Source organism: Protopterus annectens, chromosome 12.part0, assembly GCF_019279795.1.
Source record: "Protopterus annectens isolate FY-2018-M chromosome 12.part0, PAN1.0, whole genome shotgun sequence".
Lineage (NCBI taxonomy): Eukaryota > Metazoa > Chordata > Ceratodontiformes > Protopteridae > Protopterus > Protopterus annectens.
In genome coordinates this window covers 1,533,725,341-1,533,739,144 of record NC_056746.1, presented here as the reverse complement: position 1 = coordinate 1,533,739,144, position 13,804 = coordinate 1,533,725,341, and positions in this window count along the sequence as shown.

Genomic DNA, 13,804 nt, shown 5'->3' with positions numbered 1-13,804 from the left:
CAAAGAATGCTTATTTTTGTTATTCCCCATAGCTTTCACACAAGAATCCTTTATAACTTCAGACATAAATAAAATTACTATATTTAAGCATAATGATCTTAAGCTTTGGTTCCAACTAACATCAGGATATAAAATCAAATCAGTTGAATACATAATACAGGAATATCAAATAGACAATACAATGTGGCTAGATATACAAACACTTTTGCTAACTCTAGCTAATAAATTAGAATTGATCTCATCAATTACTAAACACGAATCCAGTATTCTACTATACCATTTTCAATCAATTTTACTTCATAAGCATACATATTCTGGCAAACTTTCTTTTATTTATAGAACTATAAGGAAAGAAACTTTCAGATGTCCACAGAACTTCTGGAACTATTTTTACTCTATCAATAATAATCTTCCTACCGGTTTAGACAAAGCAAACATATTACAATCAGCAGGGAAAACTGCTTTATCTTTGAATTGGAAATTATATACCTGGAGATATATAAACAGATCATTCTACACTCCTCAATTAATGGATAAAATAAACAAAAAACAAAATATTTGTAATAAATGTAAATTAAATATAGACATAAACTGGGCACATATGTTTTACGAATGCCGTACTTTAAATACTTTCTGGGGGAAAATAAATAATTTACTACAGGCACTTTATTCAGACAATTTCACATTAAATAAATCTCTGGTGATATTTAATACTCCTGTTCCACAATGTGTCAGAAAAATAAAGTATTCACTATTGTGGGCAATACTGGCAGCAGCCAGAAAGACCATAACAAAAAATTGGATTTCAGAGACTCCTCCTTCCTTTTCTGAGTTCAAGAATCTGTTAAATGTTGTATGCCAACTGCAATTAAAAACTATATACTCAAGGACAACCAAAAAAATACAATCTTTAATTGTGGGTTAATCTGCAAAACTTGTTGAAGATGAACGAATCTCTATAACAAATTACATTAGTTTGTTTCTTTCATAATGACAATATGCATTATAATCAGATATCAATAACACATTGTAAATATATTAATGGATGTCTGTGTAAATACTTTAGTTGGTTCATTTCTGTTAGTTTGGTTTATATCAAACATGTAATTTATATAATGTAATTTATATATGTTAAAGTTTTCATGTTACAGTTTTTACTATGATTTTATGCGATTCTTTACAATTTTGAATGTATTAAAATCAATAAAATTGTTTTGAAAAAAAAAGAAAATATTTGACATGACATGCTAATATGTATGGCAGTGCCTATTAGAAACATACAGTACTTTTTCCTTCTTTTTATTTCTAATCCTGCTTAGTCCCATCTGAACATGGGAAAATCAATATCTTTTCAATTTATTTTTTCTATATACTAAGCTGTTTAAGATGTTTTCTGAAAGTATGTAACATTGTTCAGCTTTTCTACTAATTTTGTTTGAGTGTACTAACGTCCTGCAAAGAACACATTTCCCGCTCCAGTTATTTTACTACTGCCTTTTTTCAGTACTTATGCCCAGCTTAGTCTATCCATCTCTCCTTCAAAAACTAAATGCTCTAGCATTCAAGGATTACCTAAAAAGGTCACATTCTTTGAACTATTTGGACAACACCTATTTCAGTTATTGAAATCCCTGTCTGCCTTAGCATACCTATACTAAGATATCTGCCACCATACAATAATATTAGCAGTAGTGAAATTACTCAGTTTCCATGTGATCTCAAAACATCCCCCATTTCAACTTGCAAGGATTAGCTATAGCAAAAATATTGGTAATGATCACATTTACAGTCTCAGCCAAGAAACCTGTCAATTGTCTTTGCTACAGATGTCTTTTTAGTCATATTTTGTGAAGAGACACTATTTTTCTCACTTCCTTTACTCTGCCAATTAAACTTTCTTAAAAACACATTTGTATAAAAATAAAAGATGATTCTTCTGACACATATGTGATCATGCATTTGTCTTTTTGCAGTTTGAATTAAATACTTTTATATATTGTCTCCGACTGGTTGAACAATGTCTGTTCTTTGGGAAATTGGATTATTTTTCTGTTACAGACTTCATACTTTGCTCTAGCTATTTGGTTTGCTGCTTCTGGTCATTACTTCATATACTGATTTTCCATGTTAATATTTTGTTTATAAACAAAGTGCACTTAAGCCATCTTACTAGAGTGAGGTTAATATAAAAAAACACACCTTACCTCTCACCTTTTCTGCCCTTTTTCTGTACATTTAGTCCTAAAACCAAAAATGCTATAATGTAAACATTAAAGACATCAAATCATTATGAGATTTATACCTGTCAGTTCTTTCATTAGTTTACAGACTGTATTATGTCACCAGTCTTCTTCTATCTCTGCCAGTTTCTGTTACTAAAACTGGTTCAAGTCCTTATCCCTGTGGTCTTCTTTCTGTTGATCATCCATATTTTCCCTGAACACTGGGATAGGTTTCACTGATATATTTCCATTTATTCCACTAGTGGAAATGGCTCTACTGGTAGAACATTGTGCAGATGCTTTCCATCTATTTAGGATGTCTTTGTATTTCACTAAAACTTATTAAGTTCCAATATGGCTTGTTCTGTCTCCATAATTGTCTTGGTGCTATTGGAAAAATATTTTTGAAAGTAGTTGTACATGTCAACTTGAAATGTAATCCAATTTCCCTGTATCCCTTTGTGACTGGGGATAACTTACTTCTTCTTCATCAGTTGAATCCAGAATAGTCATTTTCAACAAAAAATCCAGTGTCTCTTCTATTTAGCACCTCCCCTTTCTGCTTCATCTTGAAAGGTAAAGTTATTTTTGCTGGAAATATTATGTCTTTACCAATAAATGTATTGTTTGTCTCTAAGAAGTAATGTTTGGTGCACATACCCAATGTGCTGTCAAACTCATCAGGTCCTACTGGGATATGCCCATCCCTCTACTTATTTGCTCCATTATGAAGTTCAACCAGTTGGTTCCATCCACTCACATTGGATGGATGGGTTTTCATCAATTCCCTTTATCCATTTCGGTGGAGAGGGGAATGAGAAGAATTCATTCAATCAGTCAAAGCAGACAAAAACGCAAGTACTTGCCAGAGAGGCAATCCAATCAGACACTCAAAAAAATGTGCAATCAGATCGGGACTGCTTAGTATGGAATATTTCTAAACGGGTTTTGGATACTGATGAGTTATGGGCTCAGCTGTATCCCAACCAAATGTAGCAACCTCACAGACATTTTAATAGACATTAAGATGTTCAGTAGGAACATCATGCTAAGACTTGAGTTTGGTAGTAATAGTAATGAATATGGAACTAATTTAATGGTAGTAATAGTAATGAATATGGAACTAATTTAAAAAAAACAAGTTTGTACATGCCAACTAACCACCCTTTGGTAGAACCATTCTACAAGTTAGTAGAGTATGATGTACACAAGAATTCTGATGACGCTAACTTTAAGAAAAGAGTTGAAAGAACCAAATATAATTTAACATTTAAGCAACGGACCGCTTTAAAGAGGCTTCACTATGATAGATCTATAGCTATTAGACCCGCCGACAAAGGTGGTCCTGTAGTGATTATGGATATTGAATGGTTTCAGTGCTCTATGAGAAATATGTTAAGTGATACCAAATATTACAGGGTTATTAGTTATGAAGAGGTTATTGCCCTTGAATACAGAATCTATGAAATGTTGGAGGATTTAGTTAAGAGTTATATTATTAATGAAGACCTCTATAAATATCTGGAGGTAGAATCCCCAATGATACCAGCTATACAAGGTCTCCCTAAGATCCACAAAGATGGGGAAAACCATCCCATGAGGCCGATTGTCTCAGGTAGGGGTTGGTGCACTGAACCGTTTTCTATCTATGTAGAAAAATCATTACGGCTGATTGTGGAGCTGAATCCTATTGCTTTGAGAGAAACTAAACAATTTTACTAGATCTTTATATTTATAGCAATAATTCACAGTTAGACCATGATGTGTTTTGTAACTTTGGATGTACAGTCTTTATTTACTGTTATCCCGAATAATGCAGGTGTCAGTGCTATTAAACAATACTTACATCAGCATGACAGGTATGATGAAAGACAAACAGATCTGATTTGTCTATTCCTGGAAGTTGTCTTAGAGAATAATGTATTTATTTTTGATCAGACTGTTTACTTACAGCGTGATGGCATGGTTATGGGCGCATCTTGTGTCAGTAGCTACGCCAACATGTTTTTAGCTCAATGGGAAGAAGAAAGACTGTTCATGATGGTTGATTATAGGCAACACATTCCCTTCTATAGTCATTTTGTGGACGATGTATTCTTTATATGGGCAGGTGACTTTGATAGACTGGAAATATTCATCGCTGAGATGAATAACATGACTGAGTTTTTACAATTCACTATGACATCTTTTTTAAGTAGGATCGAATACCCTGATATATATGTTGAGAGATTAGAAAGTGGTCTTATTAATACTGGAGTTTTCAGGAAGAAGTATCATAGGAACACTCTACTTCACAGACAGAGCATGCATCCCCAATATATTTTTAAAAATATAATTAAAGGGCAGGGAATGCGCACTTCTCACTTAAATGCATCAGATGAAGGGTATGAAAGTGAAATAAACACCTTAAAGGATAGATTATTAAAACGGGGTTACAATAATGTAGAGGTTAATGAAGGGTTGCATAGTATAAACTCAATGAGACGAGAAAGAGCTGGTCCCTATTTTTCTCATCCCATAGAAAATAATATAGGTCGGTCTAGTGTAACCCTACCTTCAGAGATTAAGATACCTATGTATTTCACGACAGATAACAGAATGCTCTTTGACATTATTAATAAACATTGGGGAATACTTACCATGAACTCTGACATCAAAGAGATTGTGGGTGATAGACCTAAATTTAGGTTTAAAAATAAACCTAATTTGAAGAGACTTCTGTGTTATCCTATTGATAAACATAATCTAGGGAATGAACGGGTTATGGGCACTTTTCCCTGTAGACAATGTAATTATTGTGACAACATTGACTCGAACGGGAAATTTACACATCCCGATACAGGACAAGAATTTAGATTTTCTATCACAGCCAACTGTAATACTTCGCATGTGGTCTATTTAGCTGTATGTGACCTATGTGATTCATTTTATGTTGGCAAAACAAATAGGGTGTTTAAAAACAGGATAAGGGAACACCTATATGCTGATAATCCAAAAAGAATGGCACTAAAAACTATGATCCAAGGAAAGTAGGCAGAAGTAAAAACCTCAATAAATGCTCAATTGGAAATGCACCAAAATAGCATACTCAATTAGGCAAGCATCAAAATAGCGTACAAAAATTTATTCACCGCTTTCATCTCACGACTTCATCAGAATACAAGTAAATTAAAACACAGTAACTTCTTAAATACAGACTTAATCAATCAATTAAACAAACCAATTAAAATTTAAAAATACACTTGTCAATTTCCAAAGAACCTTAATAAATCTTGTTCTTTTTTAATGCTTAATTCACGATATTTTAAAAAACACTTAACATTGACTGTGTCATTTAAACCTGGATACTTGTCAGCAGACAATCTGACTTGCCATGTTGTCTCTCTACGCTCAACATAATTTCTAAAATCCCCTGCCCTTTTATCTGGTTTGCAAACTTCCAATACTGAGAACACAATTTTTTTAAAAAATAAACAATCAACTGAATGCTTGTATAAAGCATTGTTCTCATCCTTGCATTTTATACTGTAAATGTGTTCCTTAATACGAGTGGCCAAACTACGTGTAGTCATTCCGATATAGAATGCTGGGCAAGAGGTACACATTCCGATATAAACTACACCACTAGTATGACAGTTAATGAAACCAGGAACTTTAATGGTCCTGTCACTATTGACCACTGAAATGTATGGTCCTACTGAAATGTACCGACAAATTCTGCATCCTTCACAGCAGAACATGCCTTTCTTAACTGTGATATTACTGTCTAAAAAGAAGTCATTACACTCTAACATTTTTTTAATATTGTTTGTATTTCTAAAAACAACTTGTGGTTTATATCCTATTATTTTTGTAATATCAATGTTTCCTTGAATCACTTTCCAATTGGTGTTAAATATAGATAAAATGCTATTCATGTCTCCACTCATATCGAAGGAGCAAACAACTTTAGAATTAAAACTTCCTTCTTTGTGGTGACTATTTAAAATAGAATTAATACTTTGTGAATCGTTGAGAATGGCTGAATATTTGGTATGACATTTACTGAAAATGTCAATACCATCCTTGAATAACACATCCATGTTATAACCCCTATCCAAAAACATAGATGTTATAAAATGGAACTCATTAACCAAATCGTTAGTCCGTGTGGTCATCCGGCACGCTCAAATAAATTGACCTCTTGGAATATTATTGATCACATGTCTAGGATGACAACTTTTATGGTGTAAATAACCATTGGTGAATGTGTGTTTTCTATGTATTTTACTATGGAATCTGTTTGCATCTACGTCCCACCATAAACACACATCTAAAAAGTTCACTAACAGTCCGCTGTCACCTTTGGTGAATTTCAAAAATTCAGAACCCATATTGATGGCATTTAAAAACATGCCAATAGTGTTGTCATCACCTTCTATAATAAAAATCAAGTCGTCAATAAATCTACTATAAAAAATAATATTAACTTTTTCACTCAACAATGTTAAAATTTCATTTTCCCACCATGCCATCACTATATTGGCAAAGGCTGGGGCTGCAGAAGACCCCATGGCTATGCCTCTCCTTTGTTTATAATATTTGTTATTAAACATAAAGAAGTTATTCTCCAGTATAATTTCTAAAAATTCACATATAGTTTGAATGACATGGTTTGGAAATAATTTCTTTTTAGTCAAATATCAACGTATTACTTCTATACCTCCTTCATGCGGAATGCATGTATACAAGGATACTACGTCAAGTGTAAAAATAAAGGATAGATTATTGAAACGGGGTTACAATAATGTAGAGGTTAATGAAGGGTTGCATAGTATAAACTCAATGAGACGAGAAAGAGCTAGTCCCTATTTTTCTCATCCCATAGAAAATAATATAGGTCGGTCTAGTGTAACCCTACCTTCAGAGATTAAGATACCTATGTATTTCACGACAGATAACAGAATGCTCTTTGACATTATTAATAAACATTGGGGAATACTTACCATGAACTCTGACATCAAAGAGATTGTGGGTGATAGACCTAAATTTAGGTTTAAAAATAAACCTAATTTGAAGAGACTTCTGTGTTATCCTATTGATAAACATAATCTAGGGAATGAACGGGTTATGGGCACTTTTCCCTGTAGACAATGTAATTATTGTGACAACATTGACTCGAACGGGAAATTTACACATCCCGATACAGGACAAGAATTTAGATTTTCTATCACAGCCAACTGTAATACTTCGCATGTGGTCTATTTAGCTGTATGTGACCTCTGTGATTCATTTTATGTTGGCAAAACAAATAGGGTGTTTAAAAACAGGATAAGGGAACACCTATATGCTATTAGAGTTAAGTCACCTACAAATGCATTAGTGAAACATGTTATGGCTAGTGGAGATGATCACCATTTTAGATTTATGGTTATTGATGTCATATTGCCTATTGCCCATGAGGGAGATATAAAGAATGGCACAGAAAAAAGGGAGATATGCTGGATTTTAAGGTTAAGTGCAGATCAGGGCAGGGGCCTCAACGAGAGAGAGCTTAATTGAGACCCATTTTAAAGTCTAGGAGATTAATTGCTAACTAGGTTTGTTCCATATTAGTATTTATTTGAGATCAACTCTACTTAGTTTAGAAATAATACCATTCCTAACTTAGATGGTTATTTATTATACATGAGATATTTACAGACAGTTTATATTCTGTATTTTAAGTATTATGTAATAGAATGATATGTAGTTTTTGACTTATGAAATTGTTGCACAGATGAATTTTCCTTGCTCAAAGGAAACATTAGTGTTTTAATGTTATCATAGCTATATTTACAGTCTTTGTGTTATAACTGAATATGTCTAACTAGTATAGCTTTAAGAAAATAAGTGCTTAATTGGTTGAGTGTTTTGTTTGGACACCAAACATTATAAGAGCAGGCACTTTTGTTTTTTTTTTTTTTGTTTTAAATGGTCTGATGAAGCGGACAGTGAAAGTGCTTACCGTTGTGCACAATAAATGAGATTTTTTATTTTTTAAAGAAAGTGAGTACTGGTATTTTTAATAGCACGTGGTTGCCTTTGCTGCTTACTCTGGTTTGGATTTTAAGTACATGTTAAGTGTAATAATGCACATCTCAAAATATGTTTAGACAGGATTAGCTGTATTTTTTCATAAACCCATCTGTTTAAATGAATAGGTGCTTTAAATGTGCATATCTTTTTATATCACTTATTATAACCAGTTTAGGGAATACATTTGAGGTGGGTATTAATAATTGACTTTTATTTTCTGAAGATGCTATGTTGCAATAAACCAGCATTGTGGCTTGCCTGATATATTCAATAATTTTTAATAATAAAAATGAGTTTTAATGGAGTTTCACTTGCACTTTCTTGGGTTTACAAATTATATGAATTCCCCAAGAAAAGGAATAACTCAGGCTTAAACATACTTCAACTTCTCTGAGCTACAGTTATCTGTAGTTAAACCAAAAACATTGTTTTATATCCATAAGACTAGAAGCTTCTTCCCCAAATATGAGGAAAAGCAGGCTTCTCAGTCTTCAAAATAGCTGGAAGCTACAAATAAAATAGAATACTGAGAATTCAAGGACTGTACTATGTAACCCTAATAAATTAACACACTGCCCTGTTGGTACAGATGTTCCCCACTTAGAGCCTGAAGGTGCTAATTGTCATGAGTAGCAAGCTTAGCATGCACATTGCAGCACAAACATATCTTTCTTCTTCTCCTTTTCCTGGGTAGGGGTCACCACAGCAGAACAATGGTCCACAGAACGATTGGCAGTGGAGTTTTATGGTGTTGAGTTGCCAGCCCGGCACCCAACCTTCCACAGAAGGCAGACACATGCACACACTCACACCTAGGGCCAATTTAGAGTGTCCAATCTGTCTACAGCATGTCTTTGGGATGTGGGAGGAAACAGGAGTAACCGGAGGAAACCCACGCCACTGCAGGGAGGACAAGCAGACTCTGGAAAGAAAGCACACCAGCTGAGAATTGAACCAGAGAACCTCTTGCTGTGGGGTGGCAACACTAACCACTGTACAGCACAAGAAGCATATATGCCCCCCCCCATATTGTCAAATCCTCAATTACTTATCTTATACTGCATAGATTATGTTGCAATTCTCCCCACATTATCATGAACACAACTCTTTCACATTTTGCATCAGGACAATCTGCTTCCAATTATCACTCCAAGATGTCACAACTTTTGTGCTGTTGTATTATATAACCCCACCACACCACCCATGCTAATTGCTCCCTAAGCCATAATTAATAAAATTATGATATGAATGGTAAAATGAATTGCAGTATAAAAGCAAAGACTGCCTGTGTTTACAATTATTCAAAGAGACATTCAGATGTTGATAAAAGCCATAGCAATGATAGCCTTAATAAATATGTTGATTTGTTGACAATCTTATGAAGCCAATTAGTCAGTATCTTATACAAATACTTCCTAATGCAGTATTATGATCCTAGAAAAGTAAAAACAACACTCAGAAATGAAGAACAGAAACTGAACAGAATGGAATTCATAGGTGTCACTGAGAGTCAGTTAAGAGCCCACAGTGGACACTGCTGTGAAGAAAGACAAAGTTGCATTTATAGCAATCCACAAAATCTGAACTATAGACAGTATTGTCATGATTTTGTTACTGTTAAAATGTGATCCAATAAATGTGGCCAGATACTAAGTTTTTCAGTACTAGATGCAAACAGGGGATTCTAGCAATAATGTTAAATGAATAAAGCTCCAAATTTTGGACATTCAAAAGTGACAAAATCCTTAGACTTTAATTTGATATTTCATCAGAACAAATGAGTTCCAAAGAGCTGTTGCCTCAGATTCTGAATACTTGCAAGGTAGTGTAATGTTACAGGAACTGATATTTGATGGAGAATATTTCTAAAGAAATGTCCAAGGCCAGAAGGCAAACAGACATTACAAAGGTTTCTAGCAGTGATACAGTATCTTGCTAAATTTATAGCAAATATGTCTGAGATAACTCTGCCCTTAAGAAAGCTGTAAAATCAGGATTTAATCTGGGAATGCAGCTGTGTGCATGAAGGGCATACTGAAATTCTCAAGAAACTACGTACAGATTCTCCAAGCTACTGGTTCCCTGGTGACCATTAAACCTGCTGTCTATTACCCATGCTACCATTTAATTCCTCTTGAAACTGAGACCCCTATGATCCTTTCATTCTTCCTAGAAGCAAGGATGAAGTTGTACAGGTGGTACCATCATTCATTCTTCTATAAAATGGGGTGTTTCTGTTAATCCCAAATACATCTTATTGTGCACACCCACCCATGAGCTGGGTAGGGCATGTAATGAAACATAGTGAGGGCAAATCACCTGTTTCTGTGAGTGATGTATCCCCTCAGAAGGCTCTTGCCTCCATGATACTAGTGCTCTTATGTGGGGTCCAGTCTCCACTGTAGATTTAAATGAGTGATGGGTGCCCTGGACATAAGCATCTTGCACTCTCCAACCTTGGGAGTGGCATGCAGGGATGGCCTCATCTCTTTTCTTTCTCCCCTTGCTAGCTGCTATATCACCAAGGTTGTTAACTGAACCTGGGTCACCTGGGGTATAATCACAGCTTTATCCCTCTATGCCAACAGAACTAATAAAATACTATGGTGCAGCTAAGCCAACTGTGTTGCAAGTACTTGACAGTCAGCATGGTACAGGAGCTGTGATGCTAACAATGAAAAGACCAATTGTTTATGGGTCAAGAACATTCACTGGTGCATTAAAGTGATACACTCAGAAAGAAAATAAACTTTTAGCAACAGTGTTTGGATGTTGAAGTTGTTCAGGAGGAAACAGACCACAAATCTTTGCAAATATATTCAGAAAGTCCTTGTACAAGGTACATTTGAGACTCCAAGGATATATCAAAATAGGGCAAGAGCACATATACTGAGCAGCTGCAATTCTTTGGGTAATACCACTATTACCAATGACAGAATAAAAAGTGAAAATTTTGGAGGTGCTTCGATGATGACTTAGAAATGCAGCTACTGTAAGATGTTACAGTTAAAGCATGGATTGGACGCAAATAACTAAGCAAAGGCATTCGATCTTCTGAAAGAGAAATAATAATGGAAAAGCTTAATGCCCAGAGCTGGCAAAATAATAGTGCCCAGTCAACTGAGAAAACAAATGATTGAGGATAAAGTAATCATATCTGTGGAAAGTACAGTGCAAAGAGAGGCCAAGAAAAACATTTTAGCTGAGAATGCCAACTCACACTGAATAAGTACTGCAGAGTTATGCCATCTGCAGTGCCTTCTACATTAACAATCCAAGGGGAGATACTACTATATCCAGTAGCAGATCATATACCCAAGTGGGCATAAACTGGTTCCAATTAGAGAAGCCAAGTATCACATGTAGATCATTATTCTGAAAACCCTAAAATATTAAAACTGGCAGACACAAGTGTGTGTGTGATTAATGCATTAAAATATTTTCAAGTTAGAGGATACTCGATTTTGTTACATATGACAATAGTCCACAATCAACAAGTCAGGAATTCAGAAGGCCTATGCATGAGTGAAAATGCAAATATATACCTGGGGAGTCATTATTGTTGTGTACATGTCATGTTAGAGCTAACATGATTGGCCATGTTTATGCAATGAGCAGCACTGCTAATCAAATATTGAAGAAGCGAAGGCACGCAACATGACAAGCAGCCTTAGCTTAAGCCCACAACAGGTTCACAACCACTTCAAGGTATGGCAGGGCTCAGGATATGTGTGTTCATGATGTAAATAAAGGAGTGTACACACAAAAAAGAAAGAATGGAGATCTAGAAGCGAGTGTGCACACATGGCACAACAACAGATAGTTTGATTAGGAGTACATAAAAAGCAAGGGGAAGCCTACCAACAAGTGAAAAAAGAAGATTGATATTATTGTACATGACACTGACTTTATTAATGGGCAGGTGGAAAATCACTGGTACTTGCTTTCACATTAAGAAAGTGAAGTAAATGTTCAGAAAGAAAAATGTAATGGTGGAAAAGGTGTGTGAGTTACATAACTTAAGCATTTCCCATGGACATATATATCAAACTACCAATGCAGGAGTAGTGGAAAAGTAAATTCATAAATGTCTAGACAAATGGAAAAAATGTAAGGAGCACCTGTACATACTGCACCTACAAGTACTAAAAGTGGATACACTAGCAGTTGTGACAGCAGCATGCATGTTGTGAAGGGTAGGAAATGAGACACAGAATACATCTAAATCATTATACAGTCCAATCCACAAGGATATGTAATAGAAACAGAAATGTCATATTGAACAGAAAATAAATTATGCTGCATAAATTTGTTACCGATGTGTAAACTATACCGGGTGAAAGATATGTACTTGAGACATATAGGACGTCAGGAAGCCTGCCCTAAGATGGAAATCTTGACAGTCACAGTCATGTGGAGGCAGTTCATTTATCAACTATATGTGTGCCTGTGTGAATATAGACATGATTAAAAGTGTGATAGCAAGACAACTTATGAAAGTTACTTTGCAGGAGGAGTAAGCACATGTGCATTAATTCACTATTGTGTATGAACAACTGCTGCATACACTGTGGGGGGAATTCAGTAAAGCCTACATGAATTAATTTTCCATGTAGGCATAGTGGCATGGAGATTAGAAAGAAGTAAGCAGCCGTGCAATCCAGTAAACAGAGCTGAGGGGCGTGCATGAGCATGCCAACATGGAAGTGTCCATGGCATGCAAATCACCTCATAAGCAGGTGAATTGCATGCTAATGAGGGTGTAGAGTGATCCAGCAAGCAGACAGGCATTCATGCAATCCTATGTTAGTGTCAGAAGTGTACATGGAAATTTTCTGTGTACATGAAATGAAAAAGTGAATAGGGTCTGTGAAAGCCCTGTGAGAAGGTCCGAAATAGCAACAATAGACGAAATAGCAAAGCAGACACAGATATGTGCAAAACTATGCCCTGTGTGTACAAAATGTAATGACAAAATATTTAAAATATATTTTTTTTAATACTCATATTATGTTTGCGTGGGGTGCAGCAGTGAGCAAACATGCCGTTATGAACAAAAAAATATTTAAAAGGTCAAAAAGGAAAAAAATGAAATATGTGACATTCATTAGGCCACATGGCTGGAAACTCCACTGCATTATGCAAGGGAAATGCCAAACAGTGGCATCACAGGACAGATGCATGACTGTCAATGCAAGAGTTTCCTACCCCCAACACATCTGTATTCCCATACAAGTGCTGTAACAGAGTATGTTTGCAAGGATATATCAGCAGACCACACATTTCCAGGGCTGTGACATACAACCTGCCCACATATTTTACCCACAAAATGGAAGGGTCAGTGTATGTCTGTATGCTGTTGATAGTGTGAGGAATTAAACATCTCCCTCCCTCTGGTGGCTGGTGTGGCTCACTGGGTTAAGGACATTAGCACGGATGATGGTGTTGATGGTTTGAAGCTGGCAGCATCAACAACTTTTGCATGCAAGTTACTCATATGGTAGGAGTCCCAGAGAATGTCTTAA